The sequence below is a fragment of the Trichosurus vulpecula genome, chromosome 1, assembly GCF_011100635.1.
Source record: "Trichosurus vulpecula isolate mTriVul1 chromosome 1, mTriVul1.pri, whole genome shotgun sequence".
Taxonomy (NCBI): Eukaryota; Metazoa; Chordata; class Mammalia; order Diprotodontia; family Phalangeridae; genus Trichosurus; species Trichosurus vulpecula.
In genome coordinates this window covers 481,990,956-482,010,488 of record NC_050573.1, presented here as the reverse complement: position 1 = coordinate 482,010,488, position 19,533 = coordinate 481,990,956, and the positions used below count along the sequence as shown (strand labels likewise).

General features: G+C 35.6%; 1 protein-coding gene across 3 annotated transcripts in view; it reads left to right on the top strand.

The window, feature by feature from the left end:
- FER (FER tyrosine kinase) overlaps positions 1-19,533 on the top strand; it is a 272,528-nt gene that overhangs the window by 235,692 nt on the left and 17,303 nt on the right. The window lies entirely within an intron of this gene.

Here is a 19,533-nt window from a genome sequence, read left to right as displayed (position 1 = left end):
TCAGATTTGACCTGAGGAGGGAGTACCATACATACTCAATTAGGTATCTTACCCCACAGGAAAGAAGATTAAAAAAAGGGGGGGATGATGGAGGGGAGGGCAGATGGGTGTGGGGGTAATCAAAAACAAACACTTTTGAAAGGGGACAGGGTCAAGGGAGAAAATTCAGTAAAGGGGGATGGGTTGTGAAGGAGCAAAATATAGTCTTTCACAACATGAGTATTGTGGAAGGGTTATACATAATGATACACATGGCCTATGTTGAATTGCTTGACTTCTTAGGGAGGGTGGGTGGGAAGGGAAGAGGTGAGAGAATTTGGAACTCAAAGTTTTAAAAATAGATGTTCAAAAACAAAATAAAAAGTTTTTGCATGCAACTAGAAAACAAGATACACAGGCAATGGGGCGTAGAAATTTATCTTGCCCTACAAGAAAGGAAGGGAAAAGGGGATGGGAGGGGAGTGGGGTGACAGAAGGGAGGGCTGACTAGGGAACAGGGCAACCAGAATATACACCATCTTGGAGTGGGGGGAGGGTAGAAATGGGGAGAAAATTTGTAATTCAAACTCTTGTGAAAATCAGTGCTGAAAACTAAATATATTAAATAAATTAATAAAAAAAAAGAAATGCAAATGGACAACCTCCAAAACTATATCTGCTTGGGGGAGGGAGAAAGAGGAGGAAGAAGAAAATAAACCAAATCAGCACTTGCACTCTTCTTCTGTCCCCTCCTGTTCCCCTGTCTGTGTCTCTCTGTCTCTGTCTCTCTCTCTGTCACACGTGAAATATTTCATAACAAACTAGATTGTCATTCATTTCTTTTAATTGCAGTTGGTACAATGGAAATTAGGCATTACATTCTAAAATTAAAATTGTCTGGTAGAACTGTACAGTTCTCTGTTAGGGACTCAGTTCGACTTTAAGCTCATTTCATGGTAGTTGTTTTTGCCTTCTAAATCACAAAGGGAAAAACAGTGCACAATTATAAATGGCAGAGATTAGGAACTTATTAGCTTTCTCGTCTGTCAGTCCTCCATGTTTCTTACTGTATTCAGAACAGTTCAGGTAGTTTACACTTGTATGCCTCCTTTGTGCCTTAATAACTTCCTTTGGTGAATTACTACACTATGTAATTAAATATACCTTTGGAAAATTAAAGTTAGAATGGAAAATGCCGTTATGGTACTAAGCTCACCTTTCTATAGATGATGCTAAACCACGTTTTCTTCTCTTCTTCAGTATTAACACCTCTCAAGCAGATGACTAAACATCAATTCTCCAATATCCTCCCCATTCTTTTCTTATGATTGTTACCATTCTTTAGATGTTTTATATCTCACCAACCAACTTTGAAGTTCTTAGGACCTTGAGAGTAAACATTTCCTAGAGACAGTAGTCACCAGAATAACACACCAGCAGTTTAAAGATATATTTGTGTTGGGTCAGTCATCAGGACTACCATGTTGGCAGTCAGAACTGAGGAAAGAGCTAAGCCTTTGAGAGCGACAAATTGTATTGTTATTTAAAAAATCTTGAAGATTTCCTTCTCTCTAAATTCTTCATGTCAGAGAGCCAAACATAAACCTTTATTTTATGTTTTCTCTTGAATTTGACTAGATTGACAGATCAAGCTGGATGGGTGCTTGGGGAAAGGAAATACAAGTTGATATATTCTTCCAGTCTTTGCCATTCTCTGACCATAATGACCTTTTTCAAAACTTGTCTCTTCAAGATGAGTTAAAGGCTGCAGGAATTTTGTCATAAATAAATACAAAATGAAAAGGTCAGGAACAAAGTAAACTTGTGGAATTAAAGATAAAATGAAAATTTTGAAGTAAATCCATTTATTTTTAGGAAGAATATGTTACTTGGAATTGAAGTTCAATGGATTCACCTCCCAACACCATCACTTATTCTTCTCATCTCATTTTAGCTTGATTATATTAAAATCATTCCAAGGATGCTTTTAGAAGAAATAATTTAAAAGCTAAAGGTTAATTGACCAGACTATCTCAGTATATTCTCTCCCTGGAATATAAAGTTGGTGAGAGACAATTTCTGAGAATCTTGATTTGTAATTTTATTGATTTCATTAGTGTTAATTTTGAGACCACAAGAGCCTTAAAGTGTTTTACTGAATTCCTTATAATTTGAAAGAGTTTAGCACTTCCAAAAACACTTAACTTGCTCTTAAAGCATTTTCCTCAACCCTGTCTCTTTCCAGTCCATCTCATTTCTGAACTTCTCTATTTTTGTCCAGGGTTCTCTCATCCTTTCAGTCACTGAAGTTCACAACCATGAACTTTATGGGTTCTTTCAAGTCCCGTCTAAAATCCCACCTTCTAAAAGAAAACTTTCCTGATCCCCATTAATGTAGTCCCATCTCTCTCCAATTTATTGTTGATTATCTCCAATGTATCTTGTGTGTCTTGTTTGCTTTCCTAATGTCTTATCCGCTCTTTGAATCCATTTTGCTTTATTTCATTATTAACATCATCATCATCAATTTATATTGATATTGATATTGATTGGAAGTCTATTGACTATTTAGCAATCTGTTGTTAAAAGTTTACCGAACAATAGAAATATGCTATATCTACTTTTGAATGTTTTGGTCCTTTGTGCTTAACATTATTTCATATACTTTTGAAATAGGATACTTTTTTTCTTATTTATGAGTTCGTTCCTTAAATTACTAATTGATATGACTGGACATTTTGTTGTTGCTGTTATTGGAAAGAACTCATTGTCAATTTGTAGTATCTTTCAAGGATACACATGTACGCATATAAACACATGCACACAAATGAGCTCTATAGCTTTTGCATTCAGCTGCATGTAATGTTCACCTCTTTTTTTTGTAAATCATACCATTTCTTCAGGGCACATCTCTTCAGTAAAGCCTCCCCTAATACTAGCCAGTATCTTTCTTTCCCCTTCCGGACTGCCTATAGTAGTTATTTACTCTACCAGACCTTGCAGCACTTGATTATATTCAGCTTTGCAATAGCTTTGATTGTTCTCTGTTTAATGTAAGTCTTGTGCCTTCCAAAATATTAGAAGTTCTTTCAGTTCAAGAACTGAGCGGTGTGTGTGTGTGAGAGAGACAGAGAGAGAGAGAGAGAGAGAGAGAACACTTTGTTTTATCCATTTTAGATGGAAATCTTCCTAAAGAGAATCACACACTTCCCTGCCTCTCTTCAGGGAAGGATATTTACTGTGTTTTACATATTTTATTATATTTGCATATATAATAAAAATTTGTATTACTGAAGGGCCTATTTATATGTTATTATTATTATACTAGGTGAAATATTGTCTTCTGGGCCTGTTGAAGTATACCCTAAATGGCTCATGACTACTGTACATTTTAGTTCTCATGTCTGCTTTTTACAATTTTATGATTTTTCTGTCTTCTCTACTATTAGGCTTTTATCTGTCTCTACTCAGGGTTATCTCTCTCCCTGCCTCTAACAGCTGCTACTTTCTACCTTCCCGTTTGCTGCTTCTAATCTTCAAGGTCATTAGATTTGTGTCTAAAATAAAAGGCTCTGGCTAAATGCCAGAGAGACTCTCTTTTGATACGAGTTCTTAAGCTTTGACTGCTTGGAGGCCCTTTTTGTTTCTTTCATGGATGTTTATGTTATGCCCACTAAAGGACCTTTGGATTAATAAAATATGAATTGTTTTTCTTTTATATCTCCCACAGTGCCTATCACAGAGATGGTTATATAATACTTACTTGTTAAATTAAATGAAATATTGAATTAAACCATATTTTTATTCCTGAGAAAATGACAGAGTACTTGAATGGTGTTCTGTATTCCTTAGGCTATTTCCTCATTATCTATTTATCTATCATATCTATAGGCAATAGCCCTAATATTTGAAACCTAAGAGGAAAAGGTTAAGATTTTTATTCACTATACCATTTTACTAAGTTTATTACCCTTTATGGTATAGTAAAAAGATACAAAATCTTAAGTCAGAGTACCTAAGTTTGAATTTGGTTTTGATACTTATACTTGTGTTCCTTGGGCAAGTTGCATCTAACTTCTTTTCAGTTTTCTTATCTCTAAAATAAAGGCATTGGACTAGACAAATAATATTTAAGGTCTCTTATAGCTCTTAATCCTTAAGTATGCCTTAAACAAAAATTATATAGGATCATATAACTATAGCAAAAAAACGAAACAACCCAAAATCATTAAAGACTCACTTACATATATGACCTCTATTGACTTTGCTTTTAGATATAGTGGCCTAAACGAACTATAAGAACCAAGTATTGTTTTCCATCAGATTTAATTATATAAATGTTGAAATAAGAGCCTACTGTATCCTAGGTTAAGTGCCAGGAGTAAAAAGATATTAAACAGCACAGTTCCTGCAACAGTTTAATAATTAAATGAAATCAACTCAGATTCTGTTATTATCACCAAAACTCCCATCCACCTTATGTTTCATGTGAGAGAGTTTAAATCCAGTTCCCACATGGTTAATCATACCCTGCCTCTCCCAATTCCAGATATAATTTCACTCAAATGTCACATTATCTATAGATTTTGTTTTATTCTTTAGGATACATTGGATTTTAAAACTCCAAAAAATAAATATTATTATTTTCACACCGAATCTTTGTACTTGAAAATCATATTTTCTGTTATTTTCTGGTCTTTTTATCAGGAATACTTGAAAGTCCTCTATTTCATTGAATTTCTGTAAGATTATACTCAGTTTCACTGGGTAGGTGATTCTTGGTTGTAATCCTTTCTCCTTTGCCTTCGAGAATATCAAATTCCAAGCCCTGCAATCTTTTAATGTAGGAGCTGCTAAATCCTATGGAATCCTGACTGTGGCTATGATGTTTGAATTGTTTTTTTTTTTTTCTGGTTGCTTGCTGTATTTTCTCCTTGACTTGGGAGTTTTCCTTTTGGGATCTCTTTCAGGAAGTGACTGGTAACTTCTTTCACACTGTGGTTCTAAGATAGCAAGGCAGCTTCCCTTGATAATTTCTTGAATTATGATATCCAGGCTTTTTTTTTAATCATGGCTTTCAGATGATCCAGTTATTCTTAACTTATTTCTCCTCAGTCTGTTTTCCCCATCCGTTGTTTTTCCATAGAGGTGTTTCACATTTTCTTCTATTTTTTCATTCTTTTGATTTTGTTTTATTGTTTCTTGATGTCTTATGGAATCATTAGCTTCCGCTTTCCCACTTCTAATTTTTAAGGAATTATTTTCTTCAGTGAGCTTTTGTACCTCCTTTTCATTTGGCCAGTTCTACTTTTTAAAAAGTTTTCTTCAGTGGATTTTTATCTATCTTTTTCCATTTTTTGTGTTTCCTTTATCAAGCTCTTGACTATTTTTTCATGATTCTCTTGCATCACTCATATTTCTTTTCCCAATTTTTCTTCTGCCTCTCTTATTTGATTTTTAATGGTCTTTTTTGAGATCTTCCAGTTCTTTTTGGGCTTAAGACCAATTCACATTTTTCTTTGACATAGATGTTTTGACATCATTCTCCACTTCTGAGTTTGTGTTTTGGTCTTCCTTGTCACTATAGTAATTTTCTGTGGTCAGGTTCTTTTTTTGTTTTTTGCTACTTTTCCAGCCTTTTTTGTAACTTTTATGTTAAAGTTGGGATCTGCTCCTCAGGTGGAAGGAGCACTGTCCCAATTTTCTTGCATGGGGGTGTGAGGCCTCACTACTGGCCTGTAGCAGGGCCTCACTGCTAGAGTACGTTGAGGACCATGTAGCCTTGCTGCTGGACTGCTCTAAGGCCATTCCAGGAGCCACAGGGCCTCGCTGCTGGGATATTCCAGGAACTATGGAGCCTAGCCACTGGGCTCCACCAGGGCAGAGGGGCCTTGTCTCCAGTCAGTTCTGGGAGCCAGGGGCCATGGGTCCTCACTGCTGGAGTGTTTGGTGGCTGTAGGGCCTTGCTGCTGGTCTGTACCAGGGGCCATTGGGCCTTGCTGCTGGGCTGTGCTGGGGGTACACAGGCCTCACTGCTGGCCCGTCCTGGGGCTTGGAGCCTAACTGCTGGCTTGTTGGGGTGCAGCCTGCTGCTAGCTTTCCCAGACACCTTCTGTGCTAGATTGCATTTCCCTTTTACTCCCGTGAGACAGACTTTTTCTACCATCCTTCTAAGTTATCTTGGACTAGAAAATTGTTTTACCCCATCCTTTTGTTCGTTCTGCCACTCCAGGGTTCATTTTGAGAAGTTATTTTATAGTTGGGTGGAGGTAGATTTGGAGGTAGAGCTCACATGAGCTCCTGCCTTACTCTGCCATCTTGACCTCACTCACAGACAAGCTCTTCCACAATGAATCTTTGAATTGCTCTTGTTTTGTGTAGCCGTGAATTTGGTAAGCAGAGGATTCACTGAGAAATCAGAAGTTCTTATGTGTACACACACACACACACACACACACACACACACACACACACACAAACTTAATATGTGCTGAGCAAAACAGTCATAAATACAAAACCTCACTTATATAGATAACATCAAAAAATTACAGGATTTACAACAGAGTGCATAATAACCAGTTTAGTGGAACTGACTTGTTATGTTAGGAAAACATTTAAAATACAGTGCATACACACAACCAACTACTAACCTATATCTTGTAGAATTGCAAAGAGAGAAAAATAGCTGTATGTATGAAAAATTATTCTTAACATAATACCGCAGAAATAAAGTCTTATCAGACATAATCCTAAATTATTAAAAGTGGTCAAAGATAAGGTAAGCTTTCCAACTATAGCAGTGAAATAAATGGAGACAGAAAAGGAATTGAATTCCAGATCTTTGTTTCAAGATAAAAATGAATTATAATAAAATAAGTCCATATTTGAAACTTGGTCTTTTCTATGTGGATTTAGTACATTGAAAGCAATCATTGGAACAAAGAAAAATTATTGTGAAGTCACCTGGGATATCGCTCCACAGATACGCAAATGAAGAAAACTACATTAGAGATTGAAATGAGAATAATGAAAATTTCACTAGATATGAGAGGCATAGAAAAAAAAGAGATGTATCAAAGTCACTACATCTTACCTTCCTACAAATACTTAAAAGTAATTTAAATTATCCAAGTACTGATGATTACAGGACAAAGTAAGTAATTATTTGACCACATATAGGGAACCAAACAAATGGTGGAAGATTTCCAGGATATATTCAGGCCACAGAAGATTTGACAGTACAAAGCTGGGAACAAGTTTACAGGTTAGTCAGTGCAACAGTAGCTACGTAATGCAGTGACCCTTAGTTCTAAACAAATGGGAAAGAGAACAATGAATGGATTTGAATGTACTGTTTATAATACTGTTAGAATGGAGGAATTGACCTATATTGGAGAATAGTCTTTGGGGCACTTTGAAGGTGCTTAATAACAATATTGATTGATTGATTATAGTGGAAACAGTGTTGACCTTGGAGTCAGGAGGACTACTTTCAAATTCTGGCTCAGCCTCTATTAGTTGTTTTACCCCAGGCAAATTACCTAGCCTTAATAAGCCCAACTCGTCTCATCTATGAAAAGAAGATGATAATGACCTTCCTTTACCAACACCTCTCTGCAGTCCAGTAACACTGGCCTCCTTTCTATTCTCTCGCACAGGACACTTTATCCTGACTGCCAGCATTTTCACTGGCTGTTCTCTATTCCTAGAATTCTTCCTCTTCTCATCTCTGCCTCCTGACTTCCCTGACTTTCTTCAAGTCCCAACTTAAATCCCACTTTCTACAAAATGCCTTTCCCAATCCCTCTTAATATTAATACCTCCTCTCTGTTGATTAGCTCCAGATTATCCTGCATGTAACTTGTTTACATATAGTTGTTTGCATGCCCCATTTAGGTTCCCTTTTAGATAGAAACATATAATCCATTAGCCTAAAAAGGAATGTACCATCCCTATCCAAGTTACTACTGTACTGGCTGAGTGATATTTTATCAGAACTACTCCAAAATAGGTGTTTGTCCTAGGGCCAGTGGAACAATTTATACTGGGCACTTTTAGAAGCTTAGAAAGGGAAGGAAGAGTAGTGACTACCACTCATTTTTTAGAGCCTTGCATCTTGGGAATTGTCTGTTCTGATTTTTTGAAATTAACTTACCGTGGAAATTAAATATGTGACACAATCAGCTATATTAATACATTCTGCTAGATTATTTAAATGACTTGCATCTCAAATATCAGTTAATACCACTATTAGACCATTTATTTATGTATTTACTCATTTAAATTCTAATTCAAATAAAAATTGAAGTGTCTCCTCTAATTGAAATTGACCTGTGACTTGAAATCATAGACTCTCACAATTTTAGAACCGGAAGAGACTTTAGAGATGGCACCTACATGTTATATATGAAGACGCTGAGACCCAAAGAGCTTAAATCACTTGGTCATTGTCACAGAATAGCAAGGGAAATACTAGGACCTGGTTATCCTAATTCCCATTCTGATGTTTTTTCCCTTCTCAAATTTTTCTAGATTACTTTGTGTAGATCTCTCTTGTATAGTGGAAAAAGCACCAGACTTTGAGTCAGGAAAGATCTGGATTCAAACTGGATCTCTGTGATGTTGGGCAGGTACTGATACTCTCTGAGCTAGTTTCCTCCCCAGTAATATGGGGATACCAGTGCTAGAAGCACCCACCTCATGAAGTAGCTACAAGAAAAATACTTTGTAAATCTTAAAGCTTATAGAAATGTGAGCAGTTATTCTCTAATAGAATGTAAGGTCCCCTGAGGAAAGAGTGTCATATCTTATCTTTGTATACATATTGCTTGGTATGGGCATTCAGAGTGGGTACTTAATAAGTACTGATTTAATTGGCTTTTAATGCTTTTTGCATCATTGTTCTCCATGCTTTTGGGGAAAGGTGAAACATTTTACTTGAAATTATAATAACTGACATTTATTTAGTCTGCTAATTACAAAATGCTAAGGTGAAAGTTACTTGTATATTTTTGATGTTTTTCACCCATAGGAAAGTATGTGTTGGGATTAATTTTAGAAGATGCATAGACTCTAGAATTAATGACAGATAAAGTAAAACTTATTTAATTTAATAAGCAGTGTGTCCTTGCTTTTATATAGTAAAACTTAATTTAATAAGCAGTGTGCCCTTGCTTTTTCTGTCACGTAAAGATATTATTTTTTTCAAATGCAGCCTTTGGAATTACTCCATTTGTCTTCAAGTAGTTGTAAATTGTACTTTCCATTCTCCTGGAGTAAGAGGAAAGGTTGTTTATTTTGTTTTATTTTATTTTGTTTATTATTTTATTTTTCAAGTACTAAGTTTTTTTATTAATCTATCTCTCCCACTAATCCCCCATTGAGCAAATTTTTAAAACTAACCTTCCCAAAAATAGTTCCTCAGTTCATATCTACATAGTCTGTCAAAACAAGTTCCCACATTAGCCATGTCTGAACATATATGCCTCTTTCTACATTTTATGCTTTCACATCTTTGTCAAGATTTTTTTTAAATTGTTTTTAAATTTTTTTGGACTCATGCCTTTAACTGCATTGATTAGAGTTTTAAAGTCTTTAAAAGTTGTTTTTTCTCTGTAATATTTTTAATTTTCAGCAGAAGTCCTTTGGGAGCAGACGTCTAGTACTGAAAGTAGCTTTGGGGAATAAAGGAAGGGAAATTAGGAGAGGGGAGTAAGGGAGGAATTAGTCCTAAACAAATAAGTATACATACACATATGTATAGGTCTTTTTGCAGCGACAAAGAATAGGAAATTAAGGGGGTGCCCAGCATTTAGGCATCGTACTATATATACATATATACAGTTATGTATATAATAGAAGTGAGTGATTTATGGGGAAGGGGGAAGAGTCAAGATTAAGGAGTGAGAAGAAGCATTTTTGCCTAGCTCACCCAGCATACATCTTCCACATCAATATAAAACCATATCAGACTAAATTCCAACCAGGAAAGCCAAGAAAACATCAAAGTGAGTCAATTTTTCTAGCCCAGGGCAGCTTAGGAAGACAGACAGAAAAGTCTGTGGACACTGTGGTCAGGATTGCAGCTCGGCAGTCACAGCAGAGGGGACAGGGATTATTTCTGCACCCAGAGGTAGGAAAGGGGCCTGAGAGAGCACCAGGGCAGGAAACACTGGAGTAGAAGGAGATCCCAGGGGACCACTGAAGTTGTATTGGGAGCACGAAAAGGTACCATCTGGCAGCTCTGTCACCTTTTAACTCAGCTCTAGGTCATAGATGCCAGGCAGAGAGGAACAGTCCCTAGAGTGTACTGTGCTTAGCTAAGTACCAAACAAGGAATAAGTTACAGAAACACAGAATGTGAACCCAGGAGCAGAGCAGCAACTCAATTCTAGACTTTAGCCCAGCACAAAAGCTTGTAGTAGAATAACTAAGGTAAAAGGGAGCTAGCAGTTTAGTCACTTTGAACCTGCAGTATTTATTTATTAAAAATAAGAGCACTAGAGGAAAAAAATGGGAAAAGAAATGAGAACTATGCAAAAAAAAAAAGTTTGGTGAAAAAGGTACCGAATCTTATTGAAGAAAATAAGTCCTTGAAAATTGGAATTAGCCAATTAGAAGCTAATGACTTTATGAGACATCAAGAAATAATAGTTTTTTCAAAAAGTCACAAAACTGAAAAGTAGAAGAAAATGTCACATATCTTACTGGAAAAAACAGTTCACCTGGAAAATAGATCAAGGAGAGAAAATTTAAGAATCATTGGTCTGCTAGAAAGCCATGAACAAAAAAAAAGAGCATAGACATCATATTTGAAGAAATGATAAAGGAAAACAACTCAGACATCTTAGAACCAGAGAGTAACATAGAAATTGAAAGAAACCGTGGATCACATTCTGCAAGAAACTACAAAATAAAAATTCCCAGGAATATTATAGCTAGAATCAAGGGCTCTTAGGTCAAGAAGAAAATATTACAAGCAGCCAGGAATAAATAATTCGGAGCCACAGTCAAGATCACACAAAATTTAGCATCCACCACTTAAAAAAGAACAGAGACCTTGGATTATGATATTCCAGAAACCAAAGTATCTGGGATTACAACCAAGAATAAATTACCCTGCAAAACTGAGTATAATCCCACAGGGAAAAGAATTAATATTTAATGAAATGGGACTTTCAAGCATTCCTGATAAAAAAAGAGCCAAATAGAAAATTTAAGATTCAAACACAGGATTCCAGAAAAGCATAAAATGATAATCGTGAGTGAGAAATTAACAGGAGACTAAACATAAATGTAATAATAAATGTAAGCTAAATGTTTAACATTTTTTATTTGAAGATATATGCATGTAACCCCTCAGAACTTTATCATCACCGAGGGTTTTAGAAGGAGCCTAATTAGAGGGTTTGACATAATTCTATTATTTTTGATGATCTCAAAAGAAGAATGGAAGCGTGAAGTAGAGGAATGCACTGGGAGTGGGGGGGAACGAAGAGGAAAATGGGGGAAATGGTCTCATAAATGGGTAAGAAGTGGGCAAGGGAATGTTTATACGATGGACAAGGAAGAGTTCACGCAATGGAGGAGGCAATGTCAGGGAGTGAGCAGCACTTGAACCTCTGTCATCTTAATTGATTCAAGGAGGGAAGAATACACGTACACATAAAGTAAGGTGCAGAAATACATCTCACCTGAAATGGAAGTAGGAGGGAAAGAGATTAAGAGAAAGGGTGGGGAGGGGGGGATAAGGAGAAGACTTTATACAAAGACAGTATAAAATATTGTAAAGTTTTAATAATTTTGAAAGATTTAGTAATTCTGATCAATGCAATGACCAACTATTCTAGGGAGCTAGATCAGGGCTGTGCAACCTTAGGTTTTTATTGAAACAATAGACAATATGTTTTGATTTGCCATTTTAGTGAGAGCTCTGTGGTAGCTTGGCCTCCTTTACTAAAGCATTTATGTAAATTTCTATGCTTGTAGGCGGGCCACATTTTGGACCGCCCTGAACTAGATGATGAAACATGCTACCCACCTCCTGATACAGAAGTGAAAGACTCAGAGTACAAAACAGGACATGTACTTTTCTTGGATATGGCCAATGTAAAATTTGTCTTGTTTAATTATACATGTTTATAACAGGAGTTTTGTTTTTCTTTTGTTCTCAACTGGAGGAAGGGATGTTGAGAAAGCAGATTTTTGCTAATTAAAAAAAAAATTTAATTTAAAATGAAAAGATCTTTATTATGTTTTATATTGTATCTTCAGAAAAGTCTTGACCTTTGGTTTGTGGTACTTGAGAAAGGAAATAATGTTTTATTGTTGAATTACCAGTTGAGGTTTTGCTATATTTCAGGGAGTGTTGTGAGATAAAAATATTTCATCATTTACTTTTCATGACTATTTTTTTCATTTGCTTCTTCATATGCCTATGAGACTTGTTTTTTTTTTAATTACTTGATCAATATTTATTTAAAATTTAAACACAGGGACAGACCCACTGAGATGTAGTATCTCATTTAGCAGTGTGTCCTACATGCCCTACATACTGTTATCCTACTGAGAACAGTAGAACATCGACTGAGTGGGATTAAGTACCTGAAAATGCAAATATAAACCATACAGATTAAGCACAATGGTTAAATACATGAAAATAGCAACAAAGGTTTTCTAATTTAGTTTAAAACTGAAATGTGAGCTATTACTGTTTGGTTTGGTCTTAGAAGTACTGATGTGTTTTTAGATTCATTATTAAAAGAATTCCCCAGTGTATACAAGATATCCATGTGACACAGTAGAAAGAGATTATGGATCCAGAGTAAGAGGATCTATCTCTGTCATCGTAGGTTTTATTAACTAGTCGTCCCAGATTTGTTCTATTGGCATATTTGCTGAATTTGATATCTGATTAGAATTTACTTTGATGACTGTTGCAGAAGAGTAACCTAAACAGAGGAAATAAAAGAGAAAAAAAAAAGCAAAAAGCTTTTAAACTATGCTCTGTGTTAATCCCTTCCCAGATAACTGATACATTTTATGACCTATTCTGCATATTTTTGTGAGACAGGGCCTTTATTCTTTTAACATCTCATCTGATAGTGATCATATTTGACCACCTAAAGCCTTTTTTCCCCAAGAAAAATAACCCACTGATAGAGAAGATGGAATGACATGAAGCCACTTGTTTTTTATCTTGCCAAGGAGAAGGGTCACCTTTTCATGTGAGATGGGTGAAGGAGGAGAGAGGTACAGAAGGCATCTGTATAATGTAAGAGGAGGAGGAGGCGGAAAGGGAGCTCACTGCAAATGGTCTCCATTTTTGTTTTTTACTGAAATATGAGTTAAAGTTCTTAGCTAAAAGGTCAGGAGAGGAGGAGCCATGGGAGGTTTGAGAAAGGAAGAAAAGTTTGAGAAAAAACTGCTATGGTGAATGGGAAGGTAAATTATGTAGAGAATTGTAAAAGGATGGCTTTGCTGCATTGAGGACCCAGTTGAGATTATGTAACAAATTTATAGTGAACATTGTCAGCTCAGTTTTGTAATTTTCTCTATTTCATTCAGCAATATGTGGATAGAAGAAAAGGTAGTAAATGTGGGAGTGATCCAAGACTGAGGCTTGATAGGACAATGGATCAATGGACTCCAGAGAAGAGGACAGTGTAGAGTCACATTGATTCAGCAGGAGGTCAAGTTGGGGAAAAAAAGGAGCAAGTAGAGGGGTGATGAAAGTACTGAAGGATAGAAAGATTGGAGGTGAGGACAAAGAAGGGGTTTAGAGAATCCAAGGCAGAGGGAGAGGTGTTATGCCAACTAATTATGATCAGATAAAGGAATCACGAACATGGAAGTAGAACAACTGTGAGTGGTGGCACAATCAAGGACGTGACCCTCTCTGTGTAAAACTGAGGTGGGGTGAAGGACAGGTCATGGAGATGAGTAAGTTGAGGAGTTGGGAGGTTAAGGTGTTTGAAGGACTATCTATATATCTAAAGCTATCTAGATACTATTTGTGTATACATGCATACATATATGTGTATGTATAGGTATGTATACCTATGTATATACATATATGTCACCTAGTATAAGGTAGGAGTAGAAAAGGAGAGAAAAAACTGTGAGCCAGACACTGAACTCAGTGAGGAAGGAAGGAAAATATCATGGTTGTAGTTGGTAATAGCTACCAGAATCTTGATTGAGTGATAAATATAGACTGAGTGAACCTCAAAGGATAAGAGGTTACTGACTGATTGTGATTTAGAGGAAGAGCCTAAAAGTGGCAGTTGGAAGGAGTAATCCAGCTCCCTTCCCATCACCAGTGAGTTCAGGTACAAATAAAGCTGCAACTAGTGCTGGAAAGGTGGCCGAAGGTGTTGTGTAGTCAGGAATGAGCCCAATCTTAGTGAGTGTAAGAAGACAGAGGGAATAAGAAAAGAAAAGGTTTTAAATGAAAGCCGGTTTATTACCTGTGGAGCAGGCATTCCAGAGAGCATGTTACTTAATTTCTTGACATGCTGGGCTCCCACCAGAATTAAAGCTTCATTCCTCATGCTTTTCCCATTAAAGTATCTGTTGTTCAATGTGGACAGGGATGATAGAACTGCTTTTACCTAAATGTCTTATTAAAAAAAATGCCTAGATAGAACAGTCTTACTTGACTTGCCCATCTGTTTTTGCAATTTTAGGCAGAGGTCCAAGGTACTTTTCTGGAAGAAGGGTAGAAAATACGAGAAAAGGAAAATAAAGTAAAACTAATTTAAAGATGAAAGTAGGATGTAGTTGAGAGTGGAAAATAAAGGTTGGAAATTTGCTATTATAGTTACTTTAGTAACTATGTAACTACAAATAAGTACAAAATAACCACAAATAGCTACAAAAACTACAAAACCCTGATGGACAGCATAAGACTGTGGGAGAACCTGGTTCTACCATGTTATTTGGACCATTCCTTGATCGGCTAAACACTTATTGACAACCAATAGAAGATCAGAGTGGCAAGCATGATGTCAGGATCTCCCCTTACCCATGTTCCCTGGTTAATTGTATTATAAGTGTATTATAAATGTTCATCCATTTTTGAGGTTAATAAAAAACATACATAGTTCCCTTCCAGTAGAATGTAATATGAGACTAAAAGAGTTTATAGTATCTGACAATTAAAATGGGTTTTTCTTCTTTTTTGACGTTTAATGTTTTCCTTTCAGTTATTTTGTAACCACATATTAATGTGTCCAATAATTGATATATTAATGTAATATAATAACATATACAGTAACATATTAATACCTATCCATATATTAGTCTTGAGTATTGAATACTAATAGTGAGAAAGCTTAATATATTCTCTCCCCACTACTAGTAGCAAATTACATAAATATGTGGTTGTGGTGTATTTCTTTCAGGTTGAATATGACTTATCTTCGTTATTTTGCTCCTTCAGACTATAAAGTTATCTAGTGGCATTATGTTAACTCTTGTGAAATGCAATAGAAACTATGTCATATTAAATTCCACAAAATGAAACCAAAGTGTACACACACACATACACAAAATAGAAGTGAAATATACATAGTAATAATGACATGGAATCATCAACCTATTTGCATCAGAATTAAGTTTTAGAATAAGGAAATGGAAACGTGCTTCATTATTTTTCTCCCTGGGTGTTGGCTTTATGTTTGTGTGTGTCAGTTTGTGTTGATCTTTCCCCCAGTTTTCACTATAATCTTACCTTCACTTTCTTCTTTACATTCATTCTGCCTTTCTTCACTTTTCTTTCCTTTTCTACCTCTACAGTTTTCTACTCTTTCTCCATAAGAGAACCTTGGACTCCTACCTGAGTTAGATGGGCAGTCCAGAAAAACTGTTCTACATTATTTTCAGAATTGGAGAGCCCCAGGACTCTAAGGAGGAGAATTTTTTTTCATTGTCAGTGTTGCTTTTGTAATATGATGGTTCAGTATCTTCTATATCCCATGTGAAAAGCTTTCCTACAACAAAGTAAATATTTCTTAACTCCTTTTCTCTGTGAGAGATAAATACGACTTAGAAAAATGGTAAATGATATATGAAATGAAATCACAAATTGAGAACACTATGTCCACCATCTAATAATTTCTGATTTTCTATATTTAATGTATTGGTCATCTGCTCACAAAGGGAGAGACACAACATTGTACATTTCAGAGCTAAAGAAAATAGGCACCAGGGGGAATATTTTAATTATAGGTTGTGTTACATGCAAGTTTAATTCTTTGGAAACTCTAGCATTACATGACTTGGATCCATATACAATCACAGGAAAAATAACATTAAGAACATTAAGAACATAACATTAAGAAAATAGCATTTTGTTTCAAGAAGAAACTGGGGATCATTGAAGCATTATGTAATTTTTCAAAGGTAACCTAACCCGCTATCCTCCTCCTCTTCAGTTCCAAGCCTAGTTTATCACCCACCTGTAGTGTCTGTTCAAGATATATACCCTCTATGATTTGTCCATCCAACTACATATCATCATCTGGAGAGTAGGCATTCTTCATCCACTTGGTTTTTCTTGTGTAGGTACATCTTATATGCTTATATATCTCATTTAGTTTGCTCTGCAGTATTCTGGAGCTTGATGCAATCCGCCAAAGGTTACCCCAAAATAGCAGTATCTGGAGAGGTTCATCCATTTGAAGACCTTCTGTGACAGTGGTAAACACCTTTAAGCAAACAAAGGTCTTATACTATAAGATCCATAGAGCTAGATGGGGCTTCAGAGCCCATCTAATCAGCCTCCTCATTTTACAAATGAGGGACTGAGATAACTTGAGAAGTTAAGTGACTTGCCCAAGGGCACACAGCTAATAAATTCCGTAGTCGGTGATTTAAACTTAGGTTCTCCGATTTCAAGTACAGCTCAGTTTCCTCTCTTCCACCACACTCCCTCTCTTCAAACATCTAAAGCTTAAAAAAAAACAAAAACCTAGCTCTTTCCACAACTTCTCCTCTTTGTGATGTCCAGTAACATACTGTAATATATTCTGTTTCCCTCTTGTCCTGTATTCTGAATTTTGCCTTAAACATAAAGAGGTTAAAGGCTAGCTAGATATAAATGAAGATTTAAAGTAGAACATAGAACTAAATCTCTGATTTTTAGTAATTTTTTTCTAACTGGGCGCTCTGAGCTATTGTATGATAGTATTAATTATTTTTTTTTCCTGACGTAGACTACATAAATAGAGAAAATTGACCTGAATCTATTATATTGCTCCTAAGCTAAAAAAAAAAAGAGAGCTAATTGTTATAACTGTGGTGGCTCATTAATTATCCAGAGAGAAAGGAAGTAGGGAGGAGAGAATGGTGACTATTAAAATTCATAAAACAACTCTCTCTCATCAAAGTTGTCTTTGTCACATTTTTGAAGGAATCTTGTATAATTTTGACATGAGCATGCAGTTTATGACTGTATTTTGCTCTACCAAATGTTTAGTCAATAAATAAAAAGTACTGTGATATTTTGTGTTTTCTGCACCTTTCACTTAGTTGTATGAATTTATTTTATTTGCAAAAGCCTGCCTTTTCCTATCTAATACTTTTATCAAGGATAACCTTAATAGGAGTATATCATTCTCTCAAAAGCTCTGTGGTAATAGGAGAGCAGGCATATGAATTGATGGTTTTTAATGTTTTTCTCAATTTCCTTTTAATCCAGTCACTTATAAGATCCATGATATTTTCTGCAGACATTTGGTGTCCTCTGTTCTTTGAGATGTCTTAAAAATCAATCCCTCAGTACTCCTAAAACTGTCTCCAGCTCAGTCTTTCTCTGTTTATCCTTGGTCTAATTCAACCTCTCTTTCTATATATGTTTTCCTTAGTGCTATTTTTACTTCTTTGTTTAGCATGTCCAGAAATATGATGTTAGAGTCCTCATGTGGCAACTCTTCTTATATAAAATTTCATTTATCTTTTACATTTTCAATCTGTTTGTCATCTTTCTGTCAGTCAGTAAACATTTCTCAAGCACCTATTATGTACCAGCCACTAAACGTTGGAGGTCGGTTCTCTGATTTCATTCTAAAGTAATCCAGGGAGGTCTGGCATAATTGAGTCTCTTACCACAGTTTCTACAATATTGCTTTTCCGTCCACTACTCCTCACTATTTTATGAGGTGATATTGTTCATTGTTCCCCCCTACCCCCAATACACCATAAGATTTTACAAATACATTTTTATTGTAAACCAGTTTTGACTTTGGCTACCATAAAATTCTGCATGTCAAGATCGAATGTTTACTGGTCGGGTTAAGTCCTTTTGGCCTCTTCATTGTTATAATTGATTTACATCAATAAATACTTAGGACACGGTGATCATTCATGTTAATGTCTGGTCTTTTGTCCATTTCCCATTAAGTGTCATATCTTATCATTTTCTTCTAATTTCATATCACATTTTATTTTTGCTGTAACAATTCTAAGAGAGTAGTTCAGAGAGAAACAGAGACAAGCAGGACAGCTTTGAAATTAATATATTGAATTTATTATATATTTTTTAAAAATCTGTACATGAGATTCAGAGTTTCATATGCGATCTTTTTCTATTCTTTCTATACATAAATGTTTGTTCGATGGTTTTGTCAAGTTCAAAATAGTCGTTAGTCTTATCGCACTCTGAGAGCTGGTTTGGAAAGGACTCCAGCGTGTGTTAAAATTTAATCAACTTAATTTTTGTGATGTTATTTGGTATGGTCTATGTTCAGTGCCTCCTGACTCTATTGAAGAAAGTAGTCACAATATATAGACTCCTAGATGGAGTTTCTTAGAGTTAAACACCATTCTCACTGATAGTGGAGCTGGTCTGTATGGATCACTTCAGCAAATGAGAAGGTTCTTTTTGAGTCAGACCTGCTCCTATTAGCTTTGTATTGTAACTCTCTCAACACAAGACTTGTAAAGCTTATTACAAAGCATATTTATTACCTAAGGAAAAATGTCAACCCCAATAATTATCTCCAAAAATAGTAGCAGCATCCAGGTTAGAGTTCTCTAAATTAGACACTGGTTTCCTAGTAATCCTGAAATGTGTTTTAATTTTTAGATTACAGAATATAAGTATGCAAAGTTATCCTATTAATTAGAGATGATGTGATGGTTCTTTTGACAGAAAAAAAAATGCTGGAGGGAAAAGAAAGGAATGGCTTCATTCCAGAAGATTTTTCTTGCTTTTCATTGTAACCAGCATCATAGAGACAGATGAAAAGAATTTAGTTTTCCCTAATGCCTTATCACTCTTTACATTCTAGCCATCTCTCTACTTACTAGAACTGCTCATTAGTCTGTTAGAGAAAATAAATCCAGTAGGGAAAGTAAGCCAATTTTGCTATGTATGCACTTCTTACCTTGTTTCATATCTTAAGTATTTGTTTTTATCATTTAAATTGAAATATACATATTGCCTGGAACATGAAGACTTCGTACAGATGGGTGATTTTTATCTGTAATAGAAAGGATGAGAATGACTGTTGAGTCACAGACTTTATAAATTACATTCAGTTCAGCAAGCAT